Source organism: Ambystoma mexicanum, chromosome 5q (genome assembly GCF_040938575.1).
Source record: "Ambystoma mexicanum isolate Mex_15411 chromosome 5q, UKY_AmexF1_1, whole genome shotgun sequence".
Taxonomy (NCBI): Eukaryota; Metazoa; Chordata; class Amphibia; order Caudata; family Ambystomatidae; genus Ambystoma; species Ambystoma mexicanum.
Window position 1 is genome coordinate 1,135,433,945 of NC_090933.1, and position 24,957 is coordinate 1,135,458,901.

At 44.2% G+C, this 24,957-nt stretch overlaps 1 long non-coding RNA gene across 2 annotated transcripts in view; it reads right to left on the reverse strand.

Annotated features, from left to right (window-relative positions):
- Window positions 1-22,499, reverse strand: part of LOC138497920 (uncharacterized) — a 444,253-nt gene extending 421,754 nt beyond the window's left edge. For both annotated transcript variants that reach the window (XR_011278667.1, XR_011278668.1), the window contains exon 1: window positions 22,378-22,499. This is a non-coding gene — a long non-coding RNA (uncharacterized lncRNA). The remainder of the gene's footprint in view (window positions 1-22,377) is intronic.
- Window positions 22,500-24,957: the final 2,458 nt, after the last annotated feature.

A 24,957-nucleotide genomic window follows, 5' to 3' on the forward strand; every position in this document is an offset into this window, starting at 1 on the left:
TAATGAACAGGAAATCCCTGAAACCCATCACAGAGTGGCTACAAAAGAGAAAAGTCCAATACCGCTGGGGGTTCCCGACTACCCTGAACTTCACATGGGAAGGAAAGTCCCGGCTAATCCGCACCCCAAAGGAGGCAGAGAGGTTCTTGAACTCAGAGGCAGACAAGGACAATCCCGAGAAAGAAATGCCCTCTCTCGAAGGCACATCGAAAGATCCCACAAAATCCTGGACCCGAGTGGATAGGCGATGCAGGATCAAGGGACCTCTGCCCAAAAGCAAGCGAAACAGCAAAGACTGAGGGGGACAAGACCTCTGAAGCACATACTATCCCAGATAAAAGTCGCCGTAACTTAGGGCGACAACAAACCGGAAGCCCTCAGCCACAAACCTGATACAATAAACTAGGGCCAGGCAAAACCCCAGGGCCACATGGTCGCTCCAATACAGCTCTGCTCTAGAACAACATAACACATCAAAAACAGGCCAGCAGAAACAGAGGTGCCCAAACTCAAAGGGAAAAAGAGCCAGGCTGGACTAAACGCGAACTACAGATCCAATTACTTGGCAAATGCGAATACCAAATTTTACCCAAAAACTACAGGAGGCACTGTTGCATCCAGGAAAGGCGGTTGCCATGGCCTAGCCAGTTTCACTGATGGTCGATGGCTGGTCCTGACAACCTGGATTTTTGGGTAAGGAGGTGAGGTTGAGGAAAATGGGGTAGGGGAAACTTCTCAGAAGGGATCAGAAAAGAAAGGCAATTATCAAACCCTACTCATCATGGGCGCAATGAAAACAATTGTTAAAGCTTTCTGCAAGCAGACGCCAAATCTTCAGCTGAAATCATTGGGGACAAGAAAGCAGAATTACAAAGTACTTTCTGGATGACAGACTCTAGCAAAGAACTCACTATAAAAACATGAAATGTACAGGGGCTGAACTCTACGGGGAAGCGAAAGTTGGTCGAATGCAGATTGTCCCAACTATCAGCAGACACTGTCAGCTTACAAAAAACTCATCTCCTGGAAGCAGATGAAAAGGAAATCAACTTCAAACAATACACTAGGCGATATTTCGCCACACGCAGGCCAGAAAAAAAGGGGAGTGGCCCTACTAATCAGCCAAGAAGTCCCCCCTGCACAAATTACAATAAAGTGGGATCCAGCAGGGAGATACCACCTGGTCAAGGGACTCCTGGTCGAAAACACAGATAACTGTAGCAGTGGTGTACTGCCCAACCAATGCAGAGGACCGTTTCCTCCGCAACATCCTCCCAGCGTTAACCACATTTGCAGAGGGCCGCTTGCTAGTTGGGGGCAACTTCAACCTGTTCCCCGACCCATCCAACGATAAAACACTGCCACCGACCAGGGGGGATTCTGCCCGGGCAATAGGACTGTGAGTTCTTCCGGGAAACAGGCACCATAGACATCTGGAGGCTTGCCAACAAGGGTGCCCAGGACTACACATTTTATTCACATGTGCACAGGGGCTTCTCCAGAAATGACCTACTGTTAACATCCAATATTCTCGTCCCATGTATCGAAGATATAAAAATTGAACGCAGAATAATATCGGATCATGTCCCAGTGATTGCCCGTCTGCAAGTGCAGGGTCTGCCAGAACCCCCACAAAGGTCCTGGAAACTACAGGACCATATCCTAACAGACATATCAATCAGTAGCGAGCTGTCTGAATCCCTCACAACTAATTCAGAGAAAACACAGCAAAAGGCACCTCTGAGACAACTGTCTGGGATGCAATGTAGCCAGAGGTTCAGAGGGGTAGCAATCAACAGCACGGCTGCACACAGAAGAAGAAATCAATTGCAGTAATCTAGGCTAGAGGAGAGGGGAGCGGAGCTGGAAGAAAGCTTCAAAAGACAACAAAACACAAAAGTAGGTAGGGAGCGTAAGAAGGAAAAAACGGCTCTCGAAATGCTCCTGGCGGACTTGTCGGCGAGAGCGTTAGCATACACTAAACAATATTACTACTGGAACAGCGACAAGGCAAAACTGTCTGTTGGTACTCAAGCTTAAAAAACTACACAGAATAATATCCTCATTATGCAGGACTCTAGCGGTAGTCCCTGCTACACAGAGAAAGAGAAACTGGAGATCATGACAGAGCACCACAGGGAAGTTCTGTCTGGCGCCCTAACAGACAAAGCAGCACAGATCCGGTACCTGCAAGCTACCCAAAAGGGAAGTCCCCAGCCTGAAATAGAATCCCTGTAGCTCCCAATAACCACAGAGGAAGTAACTGAAACAATATGTACCCTAAAAAACACAGCCCCAGTTCCCGATGGGCTCACAGCACCGTTTTAGAAACAAGTCGCTGTTAGGGAGAATTCTCAAGAATGTGCTAATTTCCCTTACCTTTTGAGACCCCCAGCAACTTTGCTGGATTTCTAGGATTTAATTTTTTTACCTGGGAAGAGTGTGAGCCTTTTTTTCCTACTCTTGCGTGGATTTTGATGTGCGTTTTACTTTTGTGTTCTTTGGCTATGGAGTTTTAAAACAACTCCAAAGGCATCATCGTTTTCTGTGTGCCACACAGCACCTTCCATGCAGTGACACATGGATTTCTTTCAAACTTCCAAAGGTTTAAATACCTTCTCTGGGACTGACTACCAGAGCATTTAAAGTTAAATTGACTTTACTAGTCTCTTTAAATTTAGACTCAACCCACACTATCTTCCAATAGAGGAGTGTTGGAGGGACTGCCTAGCTTCCCCTGAGTCAAAACACTAATGTAACAGTCAAATCTTACCTTTTCCTACTTTAAACGGCTGGTGGCAGTGGTTTAGATCAAACTACCATGATTTTTTCCGACCACTAACAACGGTAGCTAAAAATCAGGTCAGCTATGTTTTTCAATATGGCGCCCCATACCTGTCTGTAAAAACAGACTCTGGTCATCTTTTTTCGCCATTTCTGTTAGTAAAAGTCCTTCTTGTGTTTTTTCTCTGCGCACCAAACCAGGTTTGGTCCCTTTGTTCGTTGGCCTTTGGCAGGCTTCAGTGCTGAAGCCCTCCTCTGGGGCCTGAGTGTCTGGGGTGGACAGGATGTGAAGAAGGTGCCTGAAACTCCCTGTGCTTAGTCTCCTAGGTGACCTAAATGCACTCTGGTGTCATTGGCCGGCTGGCTGTCCAGCAAGGACAGCCACTCTGCTGTGTGAGTGAGAGCCAGGCTGGAATGAATGGGGGAAAACTGTTTTAAAGCACATCTCTGGGGCTCGGAAAGCAGAGTCGACCACTGGAACGAAAGAACCGAAGACGAGCTGAAGGAAGAGGACTGCTGCAACACCTGGACGACTGGTGAAGCCCTGCTGCAGGTCTGAATTGCCTGAAACTCCGTCGACAGAGAAGCCCTTCAAGGTTAACTTCTTCCCTTGAGTTGGGTGGGAACAACCAACTTGTAAACCACCTTGACACCGTCCCCATCTGGTCGAATTTTCATCAGAGTGCTGTTAAAAACCGGATAGCCAGAGGGAAGGAAACCAGCTGGAGGACTTTAAGGCGCACACACCTTAAACCGACATTTTGCTAAGCTTGTGGCCTCATCCCGGGGCAGTGCAGGATCCTCCCGACGTCCTCCTCCTTGTCCCCACGACTGATGCTCAGAAACAGCGAGATCTGCTCGAACTGCCAGGAACAACTGCCTCAGCTACAGCTCTTCTTCGATACAAAGGTACAGTGCAAATGCAGTCCGGAAATCTTTTCGGCCATTGCGAAAGTTCGTGGAAACTTTCAACTTCGAAGGCTTGTCCTTCCCTAAACATTCGTCAAACATTTCGGCTAGCCAAATTCTCCTAAACGCTGTGGCAAAGACTTAACCGTTTACTACCAGAACTGTGAGATCCTATAGAAAGACTCTGAACCATTGACTTTGGCCCAGGCCTATGAATAGAATTGCTGGTAGTAGTTTAATGAAACCCTTTGCCCTGCCTATGAATGTATCTGTGATGTCTATTCTTATAACCTTGTCTTTTTACCCCTTTATTAAGTATCTCAAGTGCCATTTTGCTCCCACTTCAGGGGAGCTAAACTTGTTCAGTTACTTACCGGTTGTGTATTTGCGGTTTATTAGTGTGTTGTATTGAGCTGCTCTTGCTAGTGTAATGTTTTCAAACTGACTTTGTAATTAAATGTATATTCTTTTACCAAGAAACCTTGACTAAGTGTTTGTTTGAATCACTATATTAGTTGGTCCTTTGTGTAACCTGTTCTACTGCTCACTCAACTCTTGAGATAAGTCTGGCTGCTCAGCCATCACTACCAGTTTACTGTGTAGTACGGGCGTGTACCAAAGGTGAAATTGTGCTTACACTTGTAGTCTTAATTACATGTATTTTTATTTATTTATTTAACATTTATAAAGCGCTCACACAGCCCGCAGGCATCGAGGCGCTGTTACAGGAATTGTTTGTTTTTCTTAGTTGCGTAATTGTGTTTTTTTTGTCTTAGTTACGTATTTATAACGCGCTTAAACACCCAGAGGTTTCTAAGCGCGGACCCGGGGATCGAACCTGTTGTTCCTTCGTGTCGTCTTGCTTCCAAGACGCGCACGCTGCCGCTGAGCTATCCTCCCGGGACATGTAGTGTTCCCAAAGGATAGTGCAGGTGATTATGCCTAACACTGGTGTACAGCAGTGAGGATAAAGTAAACTTGCTACATTTAAGAGTGCTACTTTTACCTTTGTTCAGATAATCCTCCCAAGGCTAGGCAACATTAGAGAAGCAATTGTTTTATCATGACTGATATGGAAAGCTACAGACAGGCGACCCTAGTCACTTTAACAGTTGATCAATTGAGAACTGTGTAAAACTAAGAATCTCACTGTACAAGGCAAGGAGGTTGAATTGATAGAAAAGTTGTTAAAATAGAATATCAAAGTCTGAGGAGTGGGTATGAAACCCCCACCCCTGCAGCAAATGTGGAAAATGTTGATGAGGATGATAATACTTCTGAGATTAACTCAAATGTTATGGATGAGTTAGATGAGGCAGAAGAGTCTCACAATGTAGGCCCTGTTTTACCTCTGCCTGCTAATAGGCCTCAATCTTTGACCACAGGGACTTCCAACCTTAAGTCCTGAATGTGTCTCTTTAGAAAGAATGAGACTGGAATTAGATTATGAGAATCCAAGCTCAAACTGAAAGCACACATCAAGAACTTAATCTCAGAGAAATGGAGTTGAACCATGCACTAGAAATGAAAAAGTTGTCCATTGAAACTGGTTCTTTCCCAGAGTCTTCTAGGTCTTCCAGTCCTAAGAAGCCTTGCATGCCCAAAGATGCAGTAAGGATGTATGAGGTTAAGCTTAATATTTTGGATTGGTTGGCTGATTTTGAATATAACCATGGGATTCAAGACATTACAGGGAATCAGCTGATTCCTTGGCTTTTTTCTAGACTACCCCCTGTTGCAACTGATGTGGTAATGGAGTTGGGAATATAGACAGAAAGGAGTATGAAACTGTGAAGCTAGCTTTGATAGCTAGATTTGGGAAGACCCCTTCTCAGTATCTTAAGAGGTTTAGAACCCTCAAAAAGCATAATGTTACCCGTTGGGCTACCTGGGTGACTGAATGTTTGAAAATCTTAGATGCATGGGTTAAAGGTTGCAGAGTTAACACTTTTGAAGTTATGAGAAATCTGTTTATGTTGGAGTCTATTTATGATGCCTGCTCTCCTGAGCTGAGACAGCACTTGGTTAACTAAGGAAATTGATCCAAAGAAGTTAGCGAGGGCTGCCGACTTGTGGGTTGCCAACAGGGCTACTCACAAGGATTCTGGGGTAACTCGGAAGAAGGAGGCGGGAAAGCAGCACAAGAAAGACAACAAAGATAATTCTAATACTTCCACTATAAAAGAGGGTGCCATACATTAAAAGGGTAAGCCACAAGGGAAACTGAATAAGGCTAGTGTACCTCCTGGTGCCAAACCAGAAGAAGGTCAGAACGGACCCCCATTCATAAAGCCATTTGGAAAATGTTATGCTTGTGGGTCAACTGACCATGTGAAACCTTCAGGGATCCACGATGTCTCCTTAGCCTTCTCCCCAGAGGAGGAAGTACCAATGGCAAATAGAAACTTTCACTTACTGGCTGAGGAACCCATGAAAGTCTCCGCCAGTGTTTCTTTAGCATCCCTGAGTCTGTGAGAACAGCAGAATTTAGATGTGTACAATTCTATTCCAGACAATACTAAAAGGTACTACAAAGACAGTGTTCTTGTGAATGGTCAGGAGATCCCTGCCATCAGAGACACTGGGGCCAGCATAACTGTAGTTGATTAATCATTTTTTAAGGTTGAGGATGTTGCTAAGGCACCCAAATTCCTAACTAAGCTTGCTGGAGGCCCTGTCCAAATGCATCCACAGTTCCCAGCTCTCATCCAGTGCAATGACATGACTGTCAAGATACCTGTAAGTGTGCAGAGTGAAGTACTTGGGAGAGTCCCGTTAGGGAATGACTTAAACACTCTTGGAGTTGTATCAAGCACCCCCAGGCCTCCCAGCAAAAGGAAACAGGAGCAGACTAGGAAGGCCAGAGAGAGTACCTTAAAAGGCTCTCAAGAGGAGATTATAGAAGAAAGTATAACTCCCAGTCCACAGGACTTACTGACTGCAATTTCAAAGAAGAAAGAGGAAAAGTGGAAACCTAAAACCTCCAGGAAGAAAACAGCGAGCACTCCTGTGCTACCAACAAGGACAGCCCTGAGAGGACTGTCCAAGATCACACCTGTGATCCCTCCACCAGCTGAGGCTGAGTGTGTGGAACAACCTTGTGTGGTTGAACCAGCTGCGGAGGAATCAGAGCTGGAAGAGGATCTTGCTCCTGTTGGAGATCTGAATCCTGCAGATCACCCTGAGCTGTAGTCTTTACTGGCAGAAGGTGGACCCTGTAGGGCAGACTTCAGCAGAAGTAAAAGAGAGTGCCCTACTCTTGAAGGCTTTCGCCAACAGGCACCTTCCCAGCTGGATGGGCAAGAGCCAGGGAAGGATAGGTTTTACTGGGAAGATGATCTCTTCTACAGTGAACCAACTGAGTCTATCCCAGGGGACTACAGAAGACTTGTAGTGCCTCTTGAAAGCAGACTCCAGTTCCTACAGTTAGTCCATGAGATACCTTTGGCTGGTCACTTAAGTTTTAAGACGACCAAGGAAAGGCTCTCTTTATATTTCTACTGGCCTAAGTCGGGGTCTGATGTAGATAAGTACTGTAGGAGCTATCACACTTGCCAAACATCTGGCAAGAGTGGAGCCAAGAATGTGGTGCCCTTGGTGCCTCTCCCAGTGGTGGGAGTCCCCTTTGAGAGGGTAGGAATCGACATTGTTGGTCCCTTAGACCCTCCAACATCTTCAGGAAACAGGTTTATCCTGGTTGTAGTAGACCATGCTACTAGGTATCCTGAAGCTATACCTACGAGGACTGTTACAGCTCAGGCTGTTGCTAAGGCCCTACTTGGTATTTTTACCAATGTAGGTTTTCCTAAGGAAGATATCTCTGACAGGAGGTCCAATTTTATGTCCCACTACATGCAGGCCATGTGGAAAAACTGTGGCGTAACTTACGCGTTCTCAACTGCCTACCATCCTCAGACAAATGGATTGGTAGAGAGGTTCAACCGTACAATGAAGAGCATGATAGGTGCTTTAGAGGAACCCCTTAGAAGCAAGTGGGACCTTCTAATGCCATGCCTTCTATTTGCTTCTCTATGGCCATCCAGTTTGAGGCCCCTTGGCCCTAATTAAGGAGGGGTTGGAGAGTGCTCCTCCCCCAAGCCAGTGAGAGTCACCGACTATGTGATAGGTCTCCGGAGGAGAATGTCACACATGATGGCAGAAGCATCAGATAATTTAAAAGCAGGTCAGGCTCTGGTAAAGCATTGGCATGACCAGAAGGCCGACATAGTTGAGTTTTCTCAAGACCAGCTAGTTCTAGTTATGGTACCTACAAGGCAGAGGGCCTTACAAGACAAATGGATGGGACCCTTCAAGGTTGTGGGTAAACTTGGAGAGGTCAACTATCTGGTGGACTTAGGCAATCCTGGTCTTTCACATCAACCATTTAAAAGCTTATGTCTCAAGACCAGAAGTGGGAGCTTTGCTTCTAGCTTTAGCTCAAGAGGAGGAGAGTGAACCTCTACCTGGCCTACTCAGAGGCCAGCCTTTAGATGAGAAAATAGAAGGAGTTAATCTCTCTTCTAATTTGACACCTGAACAACAGGAGGAGTGCAAGTTTCTGTTAAATCAGTTTGCCTCCCTGTTTTCACTATCATCAGGCTTGACCCCTTGGGGCCAGCATGATATTCAAACTGGTGACTGTTTACCTGTTAAAAGCAGAGGTTACAGGATGTCAGATCATGTAAGATCCCACTTAAAGGAGGAGGTCAACAAGATGCTTGATCTCGGGGTAATAGAGCCCTCTACCAGTTCATGGTCTAATCCAGTTGTTCTAGTACCAAAGGCAGGATCCAAGGAGTTGAGATTCTATGTGGACTATAGAGCTCTTAATGCAGTCACCAAGACTGATGCCCACCCTTTACCAAGAACAGATGAACTGGTGGACAAACTTGGTTCAGCCAAGTACCTCAGTACATTTCATCTCACTTCAGGCTATTGGCAAATAGCACTGACAGACCATGCCAAGGAGAAAACTGCATTTTCAACCCCCGCAGGCCTCTACCAGTTTAAGGTAATGCCTTTTGGACTAAAGAATGCACCTGCTACATTCCAAAGAATGGTTAATCAAGTTCTGAATGGGATGGAGGACTTCTGCATGGCATACTTGGATGAGATTGCAGTGTTCAGCCCTACTTGGAAAGAACATGTTGACCACTTAGGATATGTTTTGCAGGCTCTTGAGCAGGCCCACTGACCATAAAGGCTAGTAAATGTCAAATTGGTCAGGGTAAAGTGGTCTACCTTGGACATGAGGTAGGAGGAGGTGAAATCAGGCCATTGCCTAGCAAAGTACAAGCTGTACAAAACTGGGCCACCCCTACTACTCAAACCCAAGTGAGAGCCTTCCTATGCTCACTGGTTACCATAGGAACTTCATAGAGAACTATGGGACCATAGCTTCTTCCTTGAATGTGGTCTCCTCTCCCAAATTCCCTAAAAAGGTCAAGTGGAATGAGGAGTGCACTCAAGCATTTGAAGGCCTAAAGAAGGCCCTTTGTCAAGCTGCAGTCCTAAGAGCTCCTAACTATAACCAAACCTTCATTGTGCAGACAGATGCTGCAAATACAGGTATAGGTGCAGTTCTGAGTCAGCTGGATGAGAACGGTATGGAGCACCCCATTTGCTTCATCAGCACGAAGCTGAAGGAACCAGAGACAAGGTGGGCAACCATTGAAAGAGAATGTTTTGCTATTGTGTGGTCACTGAAGAAGTTTAGACCATACTTGTATGGATCTACTTTTGCGATTCAGACTGACCACCAACCCTTGAGATGGTTGATGCATATGAAAGGGGAAAACCCTAAACTACTAAGATGGTCAATCAGCCTGCAAGGGTTTGATTTTACCATTGAACACAGGTCTGGGTGTCACCACCAAAATGCTGATGGTCTCTCCAGGATGTTTGACCAACTGGAGTAAGGAGATTCATCCAGGAGTGGATTAAATCCTCCTGTCCTTTAGTCTGGGGGGGAGGGTGAGTGTTAGGGAGAATTCTCAAGAATGTGCTAATTTCCCTTACCTTTTGAGACCCCCCAGCAACCTTGCTGGATTTCTAGGATTTGAATTTTTTACCTGGGAAGAGCGTGAGCATTTTGTTCCAACTCTTACATGTATGTTGATGTGTGTTTTACTTTTCTGTTGTTTGAGTTTGGAGTTTTAAAACAACTCCATAGCCATCATCTTTTTATGTGCGTCACACAGCACCTTCAGTGCAGTGACAGAGGGATGTCTTTCAGACTTCCCAAGGTTTAAATGCCTTCTCTGGGACTGACTACTGTCTCCCAGAGCATGAAAAGTTAAATTGACTTGTAGTCTCTTTAAATGTACAGACCCAGCACGCACCATCTTCCAATAGAGTGCTGGAGGGGTTGCCTAGCTTCCCCTGAGTCAAAACACTCATCATGGAACAGTCAAATGTTACCTTTTCCTACTTTAAATGGCTGGTGGCAGTGGTTTAGATCAAACTACCATGAATTTTTCCCACCGCTAACAAAGGTAGCTAAAAAATTTCATTATGGCACCCCAGACCTGTCTGTCATCTTTTTTCGTCATTTCTTTTAGGAAAAGTCCTTCTTGTGTTTTTCTCTGCGCGCCAAACCAGGTTTGGTCCCTTTGTTCATTGGCCTTTGGCGGCTTCAGTGCTGAAGCCCTCCTTTGGCGCCTGAGTGTCTGGGTGTTACGCTCACCTGGCTCCGACAGAGGCGTCAATCTGAACTGGACAGCTGCGGTCTCCACCAACGTGACGCGTAGGGCCGAGATGACGGACTGGACTGGCCCACCCAGCTTCGTTTGCTTGGCCCGTAGGAATATTCTTCTGCGATTGGAGAAAGGGAATTAACCACCCGTGGAGTTGAGCGTAAAAAGCCCCACCCCCGCTGCTCTCCCCACAGATCACTTTGATATCCCCTCTTATAGTCTCACCTGCTGGTTTGAAAAGATGAGCTCTCCATCCTGCATTGAGCACAGGGGCGCGTTGATAACCAGTTGCTTCATTGGCTCGAAGGAATTGGTGAGTTCCAGAACAATATTGACTCCGAGATTCCCGGCAAGACGCCGTAAGTATGTAGTTCGTAAGAGTTCAAATGCCTGACTGTCTTGTTCGATTCCTTGCCTTGCAGGTTGCAGCTTGACCCTAGTGGAGAGTTCCTCGTGGCAACCGGTAATATTCTGCTAAGGATTTGTATTTTCCAACACAGTTCGATAAAATAATGTCAATATGTAACCTGTTGCTTTCTCCCTTATTCAGGCGCTGAAAGTATGAAGTCTCGGGGAATAATACCTCCGGCGGTAAAATCAGGTAAGTCTATTGTGGTGAGGAGGGTTCCCCTTGTTAGTCCTTTTGTTTCCCCTTAGGGGCCGGGATTCGGCGAAGATGAAGTGGAAGCTGCGCCGACCCGTGAAGAGGAATAGTACCCCCGGTGGTAAAATCAGGTAAGTCTATGGAGGGTAACTAATATTCCTCTGTGTATTCAATTGGCTCACCTTGCTGTTCTTGTCTTCTCCTTAGGTGCCGTAGTGCGGCGGGAACATGCAGGAGGATGCGCTTGGAATGCGAAGATGGTGCGAAGGCCGGTGAGTCCAGCGCGGCGCTGCAGCAGGCGAGGCGACGCGCATAAAATAACTTCTTTCTTCCAGCTCGAAGGCGCAATGGATCGGGAATTCAGGTAAGGATCAAAAGGTATTGCTCTTGTTCTAACCTTTTCTCCTTCTTTCTCCCTTTTTCTAGGACCTCTAAACTCGAGGCGGGCGTGGCAGAAGACTGGATGCAGACTTGCAGGCACGGTGAGCGTTACGCTGCTGGATGCAGAATAGCACAGGGGGTCAGGAAACTAACAGCACTACAACGCGAACGCCCCTTCAGGCAAGATATCCACCCTATACACACTATTAGACAGAGCGGAACACAACAAAAAAGAAACCTATATGCAGAAAGGGGAAAGGGACATAGGAAAATAACTGAGCCCGGAGGAAAGGAACCGAATCTTGACACGAATGCACAAGAGCTCAAAATGTGTCACAAACAAAGAGGGAGCAATCAAAGTGTGCTACAGGTGATACTTGACACCAGAGACTCTAAATAAAAGCAACCCAGCAATCCCACCACAATGCTGGAGAGGCTGCCCAGACACAGGCACATTGATCCATCTTCTATGGACATGTCCGGAAAACCACACAGGTCACAGAAATTGTAAATACATTTAACACAGAGATAAATGCAACAGAAATAGTTTAATATTATTTTTGGTGTGGTATTATCGCAACCATTAACAAACATATCTGACAAACATGTTTACTTGCGCAAAATAGAACTTCACATTTCCAAATATAATTGTAGGCATTAAAACAGAGGCACAAACATAACGAGAGGGGCTTTCCTAACTATATATACATAAAGACGCATTATGAAATGCTGAGGCATGTTGTTGCAGTGGTCATCAGCCTGCACTCAACTTGTTGCCCCAAGCCTCATAAGGAGGAGAAGGGCCTATATTCAATCTAACAACTGCTTATAATGCAACAATAACATGCTATGATATGATGTGCAGTGTAGAAAATTACATCATTTGCCAACTGACACAATGGGGCTCATAACTTTGCCGGTTCCGACAAAATGCTGGAAAAAAAAATGCTGGTAATTCCGGAACCAGCATTTCTTCCAGACCAGAAAAGTACATGTCTGCCGGTGGGGGCAACAGCTCTCTGGGCAGGCCGGACCTGCTAGTAGATCAGGGGTACCACCGGCTGATAAATGACTGAATCACCAGCACCGGTAATGCCTGTGCCTCAGTAGTTCCCATCCCAATGGAGTCCTATCGGACTCTCTGAGAATGGGAACTTACTGTTACTCCGCCACCCCTAATATCCCGGTAGTACTGGGATATCGGGCGGCAGTAGACAGTAATGCAGCTTTCCTGGTATCCCGTCGGAATTACCGGCAAAGCTGTAATGACCACTGATGTGTTCTTAAATAATGTATGTATGTTTAAGGGACAAGCAAACATGTAAGGAGGTATGTACTTAGGATATGAAATAACTTTGGAGTAAATAGGCGAAAAACAGTTCCATAACTATGCAATAATAGCTTGCTGAGATTGTGTGTGGATAAATCTTGTCAACCAAGGCAAGACTACTTAGTGTTGACCTATTATAAAATATCATAGTGTATTGATAAATATTACAGTACACTTGCTACTACTCTCAACCCAAATGAGATCAGCCTGAAAATTGCAATGTATACAGAGGACAACCTGCTGCAGAGGCAATGCACCAAAATAAATATACAACAGGACAGATTAATTTTTCTTCCCTGAACCAAAGGGGAGTGTACGCATTCAGTATTTTTTTTATGGAAATAGAACAAGGGTGCTTAAGTAGGCAAAAATAACAGAATAGTGGTTTGTGTCTGTGATTCTGTGGGATTGTGCAGCGCCATAACAGTTGTATGTGAAAGAATCAAACACACATGTGCTCCCCATGATACATGTATTCTCTGTGTGCAAAGCCCCCACTTGTGAATGATTACACAGAGCAGTTTGGAGTCCTTTTTGTGACAGGTGGGCTTGGTAAAAAGGATTTCTCATTGGTCGACACTCGACAATCTAGCACTGACAAATCCTCACATTTTACAAGGCCCACCTATCACATAGACGTATTGTAAAGTGAAAAATTGAAATGTAGTTCAATTCTATGTCCAGACAGGCGGCTTCATATTATGCATAACAACCTTTACTTCTGACACCACAGCAGCAAAGATTTATTTTTAAACAAAGCAAGTTCTGCTGATGTCAGTACCCAGGTTAGGCCTTCGAAGAAAAGTGAAAGGTCTGGAGAGGATTCTGGGGTTAAGGGTTATGGGGAGGGCTCTCTTTCAGCCCCCCCCCTTCAGTAGCTAGGGCAATTCAAGATTCTATGGACTCTGCCCTTCTTAACTTAACTCTACCCTGGCCTCAGCTTTCGATGGGTTAATAACATTTCTGATTTTCACCCTCGTTTTGATCAAGGTCCTTCCCTGCAAGTGCATGTCCCTAAAAAATGTTCTGCTAAATCTAAGCATTTGGGAGGACAACTCAGTCCTGTGTCCTGTTCCCCAGGTCAAGATCACTCGAGTAAGAGGGCCTTGAAGCATTAAGTTGGGAGAGACAGCCCCTAGGCCGGTACCTCCGGTTAACGCCCCTTTAACACCAATGTCCTCACAGGATAGTTCTGAGGATTCTGATTCCAAGCCCAAGAGGCCTAAAAAGACGGGGACCCCTGTGGATTTGTCCCAAGAAGCTATGGGTCCTTTGTTAGATGACAATGGGGTGCCATTTTTTTTATCCCTCCCTCATCCAACACCCAAGGTCTGTCTCCACTTTTTTACATCACTGGGTCAGAAGGCCTGTGCACAAGGAAGACAGGAACAAGCTGCATTCTGAATGCCCTAGACCTGTTATTCTGGCCCTTACCCCTGATATTGATCAGACTATGGTGTCTTTCTTATCTCCGAAAGGAAAGGACCCTAAGAAGCAGGTTGACAAAGCCCTGCGCAGTTGCTAGGACAAATTGCTAGATATTTTGGGCCCCTTAACACAAATTTTCGAATTAGCGGTGGAAGCTGTGCTGACTAATACCCCAGTTGATGTCTAAGCTCTTCAAGGCTGGGTGCAAAGAGCGTTATGCCAGCTCGGCAATCCCAACGCTGCCATTTCCAATGAGAGGCGCAAGTCCCTTCTTATGCGCATAGACTCCAAATTACAGAATATGCAGAAAGGGTTAGAGGCAGCCTACCAGTTAACGTGCATATCTTGCCCTTTTACGCATGTAAATATGGCAAATACGGATCATTTAATTTTGTACTGCGTACCGTGTACGCTTTGATTTATTCATTAAAAAAACATACTTTCCACCACTAGATGGCACTGAGCATTTCTTTTGTCAGCAGCATAGCCTTCTTATGCATGATGGTGAATTTCCAACTGAAAGACCAAATCTGTGACAGCTGAGCAAGCAACACAGTAAAGCATGCACCCTTTTAAAATGTGTTCATACCCATAACGTATGTGTTGGATAAGTTTTAATCTCTTGCAGAGGAGAAAACTCATTTTTACTCTCTTGAAATTGCATTTACGCTCCAATTTGAAAAATCATGCGTAAAATACTCCCACCTCACAATCCTATCTGGAGCACTGGTTAGAGGCCCTTAAGACCAAGGCAACCTGTTTGGTGACAGGTTTACTAAAGACCTATATACATACGTGCACACCTTCACTGCCCTGTATAAGGCCCAGGCCAACATTAGGAAGGTTTTCGTCTCTAAGGTTTTTGATAAAGCTGGACAAGGTAGAGCCTGCTCTTCTGGCTGTTTCGCCCAGGGTTCTACCCGCCCCACCAATATTCATCCAGAGGTGCACATCATTCCTCCTCTGCTCGAGGGACCCAGGCTGCTTTCTACTACCAGGAGGGGTTTCAATGGAGAGGACGTGTCAGCAGAGGTGAGGGTAGAGCAAGAACAGCTCCAGGTATTACCACATATTTTAAATGTTTCTTCCTGTAAAGGTTTGGAGTCAGGTTGGCAAGGTTCTTTCATCAGTGGGAGGAACTCACTTCAGATCCATGGGTATTGCAAAGAGTACGGGGGTTTCAACTAGAGTTTTACTCCACTTCCTGTCAGCTCACTCCTCCCATTCCCCTCTTGTTCGACAAGGCCAAACAGAAGTTAGTGGATGCAAAGGTCCGGGATCTCATCTTCAAGGGGGCAGTAGTCCCGGCCACTCTCAGAGCCTCCGTTTCTCAGCACGATTTTCCTAGTGCCAAAACCAGAGGAGGGATTTCGCAATGTCATGAATCTACGAGCCCTCAACTCATTTGTAGTTTACCAACATTTCAAGATGGAGGACATTCACTTTCTCAGGAACACCCTCCACCCTGCAGATTGGATGGTTAAAATAGACCTCAAGGATGCGTACCTGGTAGTCCTGGTTTCATCCTTTCTTCAGGAGTTTCTCCAATTCCTTTGAGGGGGGTCGCCTTTGGCAGTTTGCCTCTTTCCCGTTGGGCCACTCTTCAGCCCTGTGGTGCTTCACCAATCTACTGAAGCAAGTGATGGCTTTCCTCAAGGTGAAGGGTATTCGAATAATCATTTATCTGATGACATGCTCCTTTTGGCACAGAATTTCCAGGTTCTCCAAGATCACCTACATTTGACATTCTCCCTGTTGCAAGCCCTGGCCTTTATCATAAATGTGAAGAAGTTCATCTTCCAGCCTACACAATGTATCCAGTTTCTGTGCTTCAATATAGATACCAAGCAATGCATCCTTCTGCGGCCAGACAGCAGGCTCTCAAAGATTCGGAAGGAAATTTGCCTCCTCCTAAAGAAGGGGATGGGCTCTCTCAGACAGTAAGCCAGGGTGGTGGAGATGCCATCTGCCTCCATTCAGGTCATCTTTCTGGTCCCCTTACATTACAGGGTGTTTCAGCGCCTCAAGGGCAGACATCTTCGCAAGAATCTATCTTATTCACAGATGGTGCTATTGTCTCCGGAAGCCAGGTTGGAGCTCCTTTGGTGGCTCAATCATATGACTGCCTGGAATGGCAAGGCAATCTTTGCTCCATCTCCAGACGTTGTTCTAGAATCCGATGCCAGCAGGGCAGGTTGAGGGGGCCTGGATAGGGCAGGTTTCCACAGAAGGGAAATGATCAGCTCAAGAGAAATCTCTACATTTAAACTGTCTGGAACTTCTGGCGGGCTCCTTTGCAGTCAAGCGCCTCCTCAAGGATCAGGAGAATTGCTGTGTCCTTCTTTGGATGGATATTATCTTGGCAGTGCGTTACATAAACCACGTGGGGGGGACCCGCTCAAAAGCCCTAGCGGATCTAGCAAGGGAGTTTTGGCACTTTGGCCTAGATCGGAACATTCTCTTAAAAGCAGAGTAACTCCCGGGGGCCAGCAATACTCTGGCAGACTGGAATTCCAGACACCTTCAGGACAGGAGCGATTGGATGCTGGACATGACCCTCTTTGCCAAGATCTGGTCTCTCTAGGGTCCGATTCAAGTAGACCTCTTTGCCTCAAGACAACTGTCAGGTGCTTCTCTTTTTCAGTTGGAGGCCAGACCCCTTGGCTTTAGCGACCAACGCTTTTCTCCAGGATTGGACGGGTCCCCTGTCTTATGCCTTTCTCCCGTTCACCATGATCGCCAGACAGTCCGCGGCTCTGGTAATAGCAACTCCCTGTTGGCCCTCTTAGGTGTGGTTTCCAGCCCTCCTAGAGCTGACAGTGGATATTCCTTGTCTTCTCCCTCTCCACCCTCGGCTCCTAACAGACTCCACGGGTCTCCCTCGCGAGCTGGTCCTTTGGGGCATCTCTCCCTTATGGCTTGGAAGATTTCAGCTCTTCCTGGTGCTTCCAGGGACTATCTGTGTCATCAAGGATTTCAAGGCAGCTTCCACTAAGTCAGGAGCCGCTGGGTGGGCTGGTGTGTGGCTCTGCACCTCGATCCCGTTTCTGCCCTTCCGTGAACTATTAATGGGTTCAGGTCAGCCATTTTGGCTGGCCATGTGGTTGTGAAAGGAGAACCAGTGGGCAGGCACTTCTTGGTGCAGAAGTCCCTTGAGTCTATTTGCATTAAGGTCCCACCTAAGGGAAGTGTACAAAAATGTCGCCTCCAAAAGTACGACATACACCAATTTGCATTTTTCCCATGTGCCAAATTGACGACTTACTGCGACTTTCACTCTGTTTGCTTCCCGACTTCCAGAGTTTGAAAGCAAATGAAGCAGGGGAAATGCGCACAGAGAGGTCCGTTTGTTTCCATGTTTCTCTGTGCTATTCAATGCGGTCAGGCAAATTGGTTTTATGTACAATGCGGTCGGTTTGGCTATTATATTTTTATAACGTCTTTATTATTGAACGTCTTTATTATTTAATTGTGTGTGCTTTCACAAGTAATCACTGCACTCTGCATACATTTCCCCTGCTTCATTCGATTTCAAACACAGTGCGGTCTGTTTGTTTCCATGTTTTTTTTTGCTATTTAGCTCAGATCTTCAGGGCAAATTGTTTTTATGTAAAATGCGGTCAGTTTGGCTGTATTATATAGTTATCTATAGCATGTTTTCAAACAACGTCTTTATGATTTAATGTATATCTATTGTGAGCAATTACAAAACGAATTGTGAGCATTACTGCAACGGCTAATATTTTGTTAAACAATACCAATCTGACAAAATTCTTAAAAAGAAGCAAACACTTTGGCAAATGTATTTTGCTATGCCAACTGTTTTTTCACATTTTTGCAATGATTTCAGACTATATATACACTTTTAATTATTGAATGAAAAATGCCACATTAAATGTGACACTTGTAATGTAGTCTTGTAAATTCATTTTGGCAAACTTTAGGCCTATTTCTTTTAGCTGTAGGTTCTGTTTTACTGTTTTTTCTTAATGCATTGCTACAGCCAGGCCACTTATGTGCTGCAATATCTTTATTTCTTGGATGCTTTCTTAAATTTGGAATGAGTGTAAAAATGGCCATAATGTTGGTTTGCCTCTTCCAATTGGCACATTCAGGCAGTGATGCCAACCTTCTAGTTTATCATTTGTATTGAATGCCTCTGTGATTATTGCTTCATAGCAATTCCAGTATTCCACTGAGATTCTTGGATGGCGTCTACCATAGCGTGTTTGTTTACCCAACCATGTCTCTTCATAGTAATTCAGAAATTGTGCAAGTAACACATCATTTTCTCTATAGTATTCACTTGTTATTATTTCTTCGTAGCCTTTGATTACAGATTCTTTTGGCACATATGCTAATGCACACAACTTTTTAATCTCGAATTGAAATTCACTGTCAGATGCATATTTTGTTTGCAAACCATGTCTCTGAATATTCTTCCATTTATTTTGGCTGTAATGAAAGAAGCACCCCTGGATCTGAATATTTGGGAAAACTTGCTGTATTGCTTTCATAGCCGCCAATTCATAGTCCATTCCATATCGGATTGTATGCAAAATCTGTTTTGCTAGTTTTCCTTTAATTTTTTCGAAGGTTTTAATGTATGTTTTTTCCAAACGGTTGATCATTAGAATATATACCACAGGGAAGAAGTCATTAGTAATTTTTGCATGTATGCTATAAAGTTATGCAAACAATCTAGGACAACTTTTGAAAGTTCCATCCATTAGCCAGTGTTCGCTTTCTGCCATTCTTTCTAGATTTTTATTTGTTGCAAATATGTAAAAATCTCTTTCCTCTTCATTACCATCCTCTACTAAAAATGTCTTTCTTACTTGTGACTGTATACTGTGATGATATTTCAACTTCCTCACTACATTTGGGTAGTTTTGGTAGATTTTCCTTTTTTGAATGTTTGTACAAAAGCCTTCTTTTAAGTGCTTTGCTATTTGGCATCTCTCCTACAAGATGATATGGCACCTCACTTAGCACCTGTCTCACCACTTCACCACTTGTCATTTGTTCATGGGCACATTTATTTTTTATTTCGTGTATCTTCTCCCGTACATGTATCCCACTAATGTTTGGTCTGTGGTTATGTTCTCTGCTATATTTGATTGTTTCAGATTCATTATAAGTGCATGCTCGTCCACGGCAATTACTGATTGCATACTGAGTACATTTCCACAGCGTTACAGCACTTTTAACTTTTTCCTTTAAATACATATATCCTTGTAGACTCAGCTGTTTATTTCTTTTATTTGAATAAATGTACTGACCTTTATCCATTATGCTACCTTCACCTATTATAACAGAAATTACAATTAAAAGCAAATTATAAATCTTATTTCTGAATTACGCCGTTATTACTCTTTTCCCCTTCATAATTTTCAAAAGGACTTACCATTTTCATCCTTAGACATTCTTTATTATCACTAAAATCTGCTTTTCTGTCCTTTGTAATGTTCACTTAACGTTCCTCTTATCACCTCAAAAGTAGATGTGACCGTTATGTCATTGTCTTCGTTTTTATTAAAAATGATTCATCTACCTTTAATATCATGGTTCACAAAAACGCGTAACCTTTGTTTTTTACATTGCAATATGTATGCACATCGCTGTTTCCATTTTTTATGCGTCCGGGCATGTAAAGCAAAAAAATAAAATAATGAACCCATTTGTTACAACTTCTTTAGAGGACGTAAAAAAAGCTTGCGGTCCTTCGCAAGTACTAAGATCCCTTCGTATCTACTAACGACGTACATTTTTTGTCATTCCTTTCAGTAAATATTAAAATGATTATCACTCCTTACAATTGTCTACATCCTGCCTATTGTAAGGTATGTTTTCTTCATCTGTATTCCTCATGCATAACATCTATGTTGTTACTGCGTCATCGTGAATGTCCTGGGCATTTTAAAAGGCGACATTTTCAGCGTTGCAGTAACAACATACCTAAGGCTAGGTATTCAGTTCTTTGGGATGTCACTATGGTCTTGGATTTGTTTCACTCTTGACCCCATAATGACGAATTATCTTTGCAACAGCTTTTCTCTAAGTTAGCCATGCTATTGTGGCTCATCTCCATTAACAGGGTGTCAGATATCAGAGCTTTGCATGCTGATAATAAGGTGTTTTCCCTTCAGAGGGTATCCTTCTATGTTTCTAGAAGAACTAAATGCATTATTACTTCCATTTCATAACCAGCATTTCCAGAAAACAAACTGTGTTGTTGAATTTTTTTAAAGTTTTGAGTTAAAGACAGAGGGGCTTAGGCCCCCGGGGTACCTCTCAGCTGGTTATTTCTTGCAGGAAACTCTATAAACCTATGTCCCCGCCATTTTAGCCAGATGGGTCATGAAGGAAGCACGCAGTGACATTTCTTCCTTCGGGGCGCAGCCGTTAAGGGGTGCTATGGCTTCTAAAGCTGCCTTCCCGGGGGGAGGGCTGGAACAGATTTTTAAAGCAGCTGACTGGTCCAGAGAGTCCACATTCAAGACATTTTAGCATAAGCGTATTGATCATGTTGCACTTAATGTGATGCAGCAGCTTTAAATTTGCATATTATGAAGCCTCTTGTATTGACATAGAATGGTCAACCCCCCTCACTTACGTGAGAGGAGGTTTAGATTATATTAAAGACAAGGAGGTAAGTATTATCCCTCGTACTAATTTTTCTGTTTGTTTTATATGCACTTGCGAGGTGAAGTGATCCATTCAAGGAGGTTTCTCAAGTGTCCCGGGATGGTGCGACATGAGAAGATCCCAGAGCTGGTTATTGATTGGTTGTCCGTGTTATTGTATCTGATCTTCAAGGATGGCATCTGTTGTGATGCAGCTACAGAAGAGGAGTTGTTACTAGAGGAAAGGACTTATATAGGTGGTGGGTCTGCCTATTGGTTGCTGGCAGGGCATGACCTGGCCTTCATCTTGGATTGGATATTCCTCCCTTTGTTATCACTGCGATACTGTTTTAAATTGTTGGAACTTGTTTTGTTTAAAACATTTTCATTGCTGCTGTGGTGTCACAAGTAAAGATTGTTATGCATAATAGTCGCCTCCTTGTCTTTAATCAAATCTAAACCCCTTCTCACGTTAGTGAGGGGGGTAACCATTTGTCTTTCCTAGAAGAAGAAAGTGGGCAGGATTAATCTGCATTTTGCAAGAGAGGAGATGTTGCTTTAACATTGCTAACTAAGTATAAACAGAGAAGTCTGGAGTCTTTTTTGTGACAGAAAGACTTTGAAAAGTTTCTCATTGCTGGACAGTCTAGCAATGCAAACTGATCACCTTTTAAAAAGCCCACCTATCACAAGAGCATATTCTAATGTGAAATATGCAAACTTCATTCAATTTGTGACTCCCAGTTGAAGAAAGCGCGCATTGCGCAGTAATAAGCTTGGCAAGAGTAGAGATATTGCTTTAACATTGCTGGTTAAGTATAAATTGATTATTCTGGAGTCCTTTTTGTGATCGGTGGTCTTTGTAAAAGGTATGGCTTTCTCGTCGCTTTTCTAGTGTAGCAGTGCAATCCATACCTTTACAAAGCCCACCTATAACAAAAAAAAGTGAAATATTCAAATTTGATTTGTCTTTCCCAGTTGAAGGTGTGCAGGATAAATGGACAAATGAGCATTTTCCAACAGAATACATATTCCTACCATTTATATAACATTGCGGGCTAAGTATAAAAGATGATCACATTTCATGCCTCAAATCCAGAACACAAAGATTGTAAATTGCAGATGACGAGTATAAGACGTGTAAGAACTTCCTGCTCAGAGATTTCTGTAGACTTGTGGCTAAGGGTTTAGGCTTACAACTATGCGAACCGGTTCAAATCCACACATAACAGATACCGTCCACCTACATGTTCTCTGGACTTCTGCCCTAAGCAGAGTAATTATGGAGACAGACTCCGTGCGATATGGAATTAAGCAGTCCCATTCGTAAATCATTGCCCTGTAAACCGTTTGCTCAATTATGACAGGCAATTAATGAATAGATCATCTTCTTAATTCCAAATGTCGACGACATACAATTGCCCTTGCCCTACTGCCACCGTCCCTCGGCCAGCGAGGAGGGTCTGACGTCATAGTAGGGCAAGCACAGGCAGGGCCAGCGCCTTCAACTACAGAGAGACAGATAGGGACATACGCGGGGCTGGCGGATACGACTCAGTCTCCGAGTCCTCCAGTCTCATCCATATATATTCCTAGCCATTTAAGATCAAAAGTACTAACCACGTTTGTTGCAGGCCAAGCAGGCCGCCCCTTTTCTCGACCAGAAAGCCCATGACCAACACACGCTGACTAAATCCGGCTGTTCCACAGTGCGCACGCTGCGGTGCCCTGGCACGCTCGCACACCCATCCCCTCATATCAAATTTCATTGGCTGCCAAACAGCCAATGAAATGTCATGATGTACAAAGTAACACTGCGCTGTTTGCGCGTTAAATATATACTGGCGCCTGGCGAGCACATCTCAGGCACACGTCAGCTTCCTAAATAAATAGTTTACGTTCATTTCTTGGAGCTGAGCCCTCCACCATGAGAGAAAAGGGAAAATTGCGTGTCATGAGACACGCCATGCACTGCTTCCAGTTTTGAAAACATTAAGGTGTGCATATTTTAAACTTCAAGAACCAGTACCAATGTTTTTCCTGCAACAAGCACTCCCGAAATGTGGCATTTCACTTTTAGTTGTGTATTGTGTTTCATTAGGTTACATGGCGGATTATCACACTGCAGGGGCGGGGCACCAGCCAATCAGGAGGCTCAGAACACATGCTGTACAGTATGGTAGAAGGCTGTGTTCCAAGCTGGCTGGGCAGCGGTTGCCCCCTTCCCCAGTCCGCGCCCCCCTCCCACTTCATCGCTTAGAACTCACATAGTTTCCTACATGGGTGCTAACAGTGTTATTTTGTTTTTTTTATATAAAAAGAAACTTACCTTATGAGCGCGCCCTGAAACCACGCAGTGGTGTTGGACAGGAGGCCTGTTTTCAATGTTGATGACGTTACCTACAGGGTGGGCCCACCACCTTGGGGCATATTGCCTTAGTGGTGAAATGCCTGGCCTGCAAACCCAGCGACTGCAGTTCAAGTCCGGGGTAGGTGTAAAAACGACAGTCAATGTTTCTCATTTTACACGCCTCTAAAATAACTGGGGGGGTGGTGTCCGCCCTGTGAAACAGTGGGACGACGCCATCCCACTTGTACCCTCGAATTGAGCCCTGTGTCCACCGTTCCCTCTGTTTTGTCTCACTCTCAGTTGGATCATCCCTGTTTCTCATCAATATTATTACTGTTCCTTTCTTGTCCTTCCTTTAACTTTCTTGTCATCTATTGTCCTCCTGGTCCTGTTTCTTCCTTCTGTGATGATCTTGATATTCTTTCTCTGCTTCTTTCTTTCTTTTGGGTGATTTTAATCTTCACCTTTCTTCCACCCATGCTGCTGTTCCGCTTCTGTCTTTTTTTCATTCTTACTCACTTCTACAAATTCCACTACCTCTTTCCCATACATCTCTTCTCTTGGTCTAATATGTTCTTCTATTCCTACCTCTACCTCTGTCACTGATCTTACTATTTACTCGTCTAACCACTTTCTACTCTCTTTTTCTTTTTCTCTTCCTCCTTCTCTTCCTCTGACTCAATCTTCTACTACTATTTTTCATCATTGTGATTTCCGACTCATTGAGCCTACTTCCTTTTCCTCTGCTGTTATTTCAACTCTTCCATTTATTTCTAATTTCTCTTCTCTTTCTGCTGACTCTGCATCTTCGATTCTATCTGGTACTCTATCTGATTCACTTGACCTCTTTTATCATTCTAGTGAGTTTATTCCATCTCACATGTCCTCCCAGCCCTGGATGTCATCTTCCCTTTGTTCTTTTCACCGCCCCCTTCATCTGACTGAATCGTGCTGGCGCAAGTCTGGGTTAGTAACCAATGTATCTTCTTTATCCTCTCTCCACTTTTCCTATGACTCTCTTCTCCTTTCTGCTAAACAACAATACATTCATTCTCTGTTTGCTTCACTTGCTTCTCATCCTCATCGTCTTTTTCAAAATCTGAATCGCATTTTTCCCCTTCCTCCTTTGATCCCTCATCCTCCTTTGATCCCTCATCCCCTTCTCCCTGCATTTGACTTTGCTAATTACTTCACCTCAACAATTTCTCAACTGCATTCCACTATCCCTTCCTCTTCTATTGCACCTTCTTTATCCTTAGGCAACTGATCCCTTCCTCGCTGATTTGTCTACATTCCAACCTCTTTTAGATGGTTATATTTCTTCCGCCCTACCCAGGGCTCATCCTACTTTTTCCCCAGATGATTCTCTGCCTTCTTCCTTAAACCCCCCGGTTTACTCATCACTTGTACCCTATCTCACTGCCCCCTTTAATACTTCTCTTTATTCTGCTGTAGTCCCCTCTGAATTTAAGCATGCTTCTATACCTCCCATTGTGAAAAACCTACCCCTGATTCTTCTTTGCCCTATAATTTTCAGCCCATATCTCTTCTTCTTTTTCTTTCTAAGCTTCTAGAGTGCATTACTTTATATCCAAGTTACTTCCTTCATTAATGATCACTCTCTCTTACATCTTTTTAGTCTGGTTTCAGGTCATGTCATTCTACTGAAACTGCACTTCTGTCTGTCACTAACTCACTACTTTCTTCTCGTTATTCTAAACTTACCTCTCTTCTCTTTCTTCTTGATCTCTATAACGCTTTTGACACGGTTGATCACACTTTTCTTCTTTCTAGTTTGGCATTTAGGAACTCATTGCTGAATTGGTTTCATTCCTACCTCACAGGGCGCA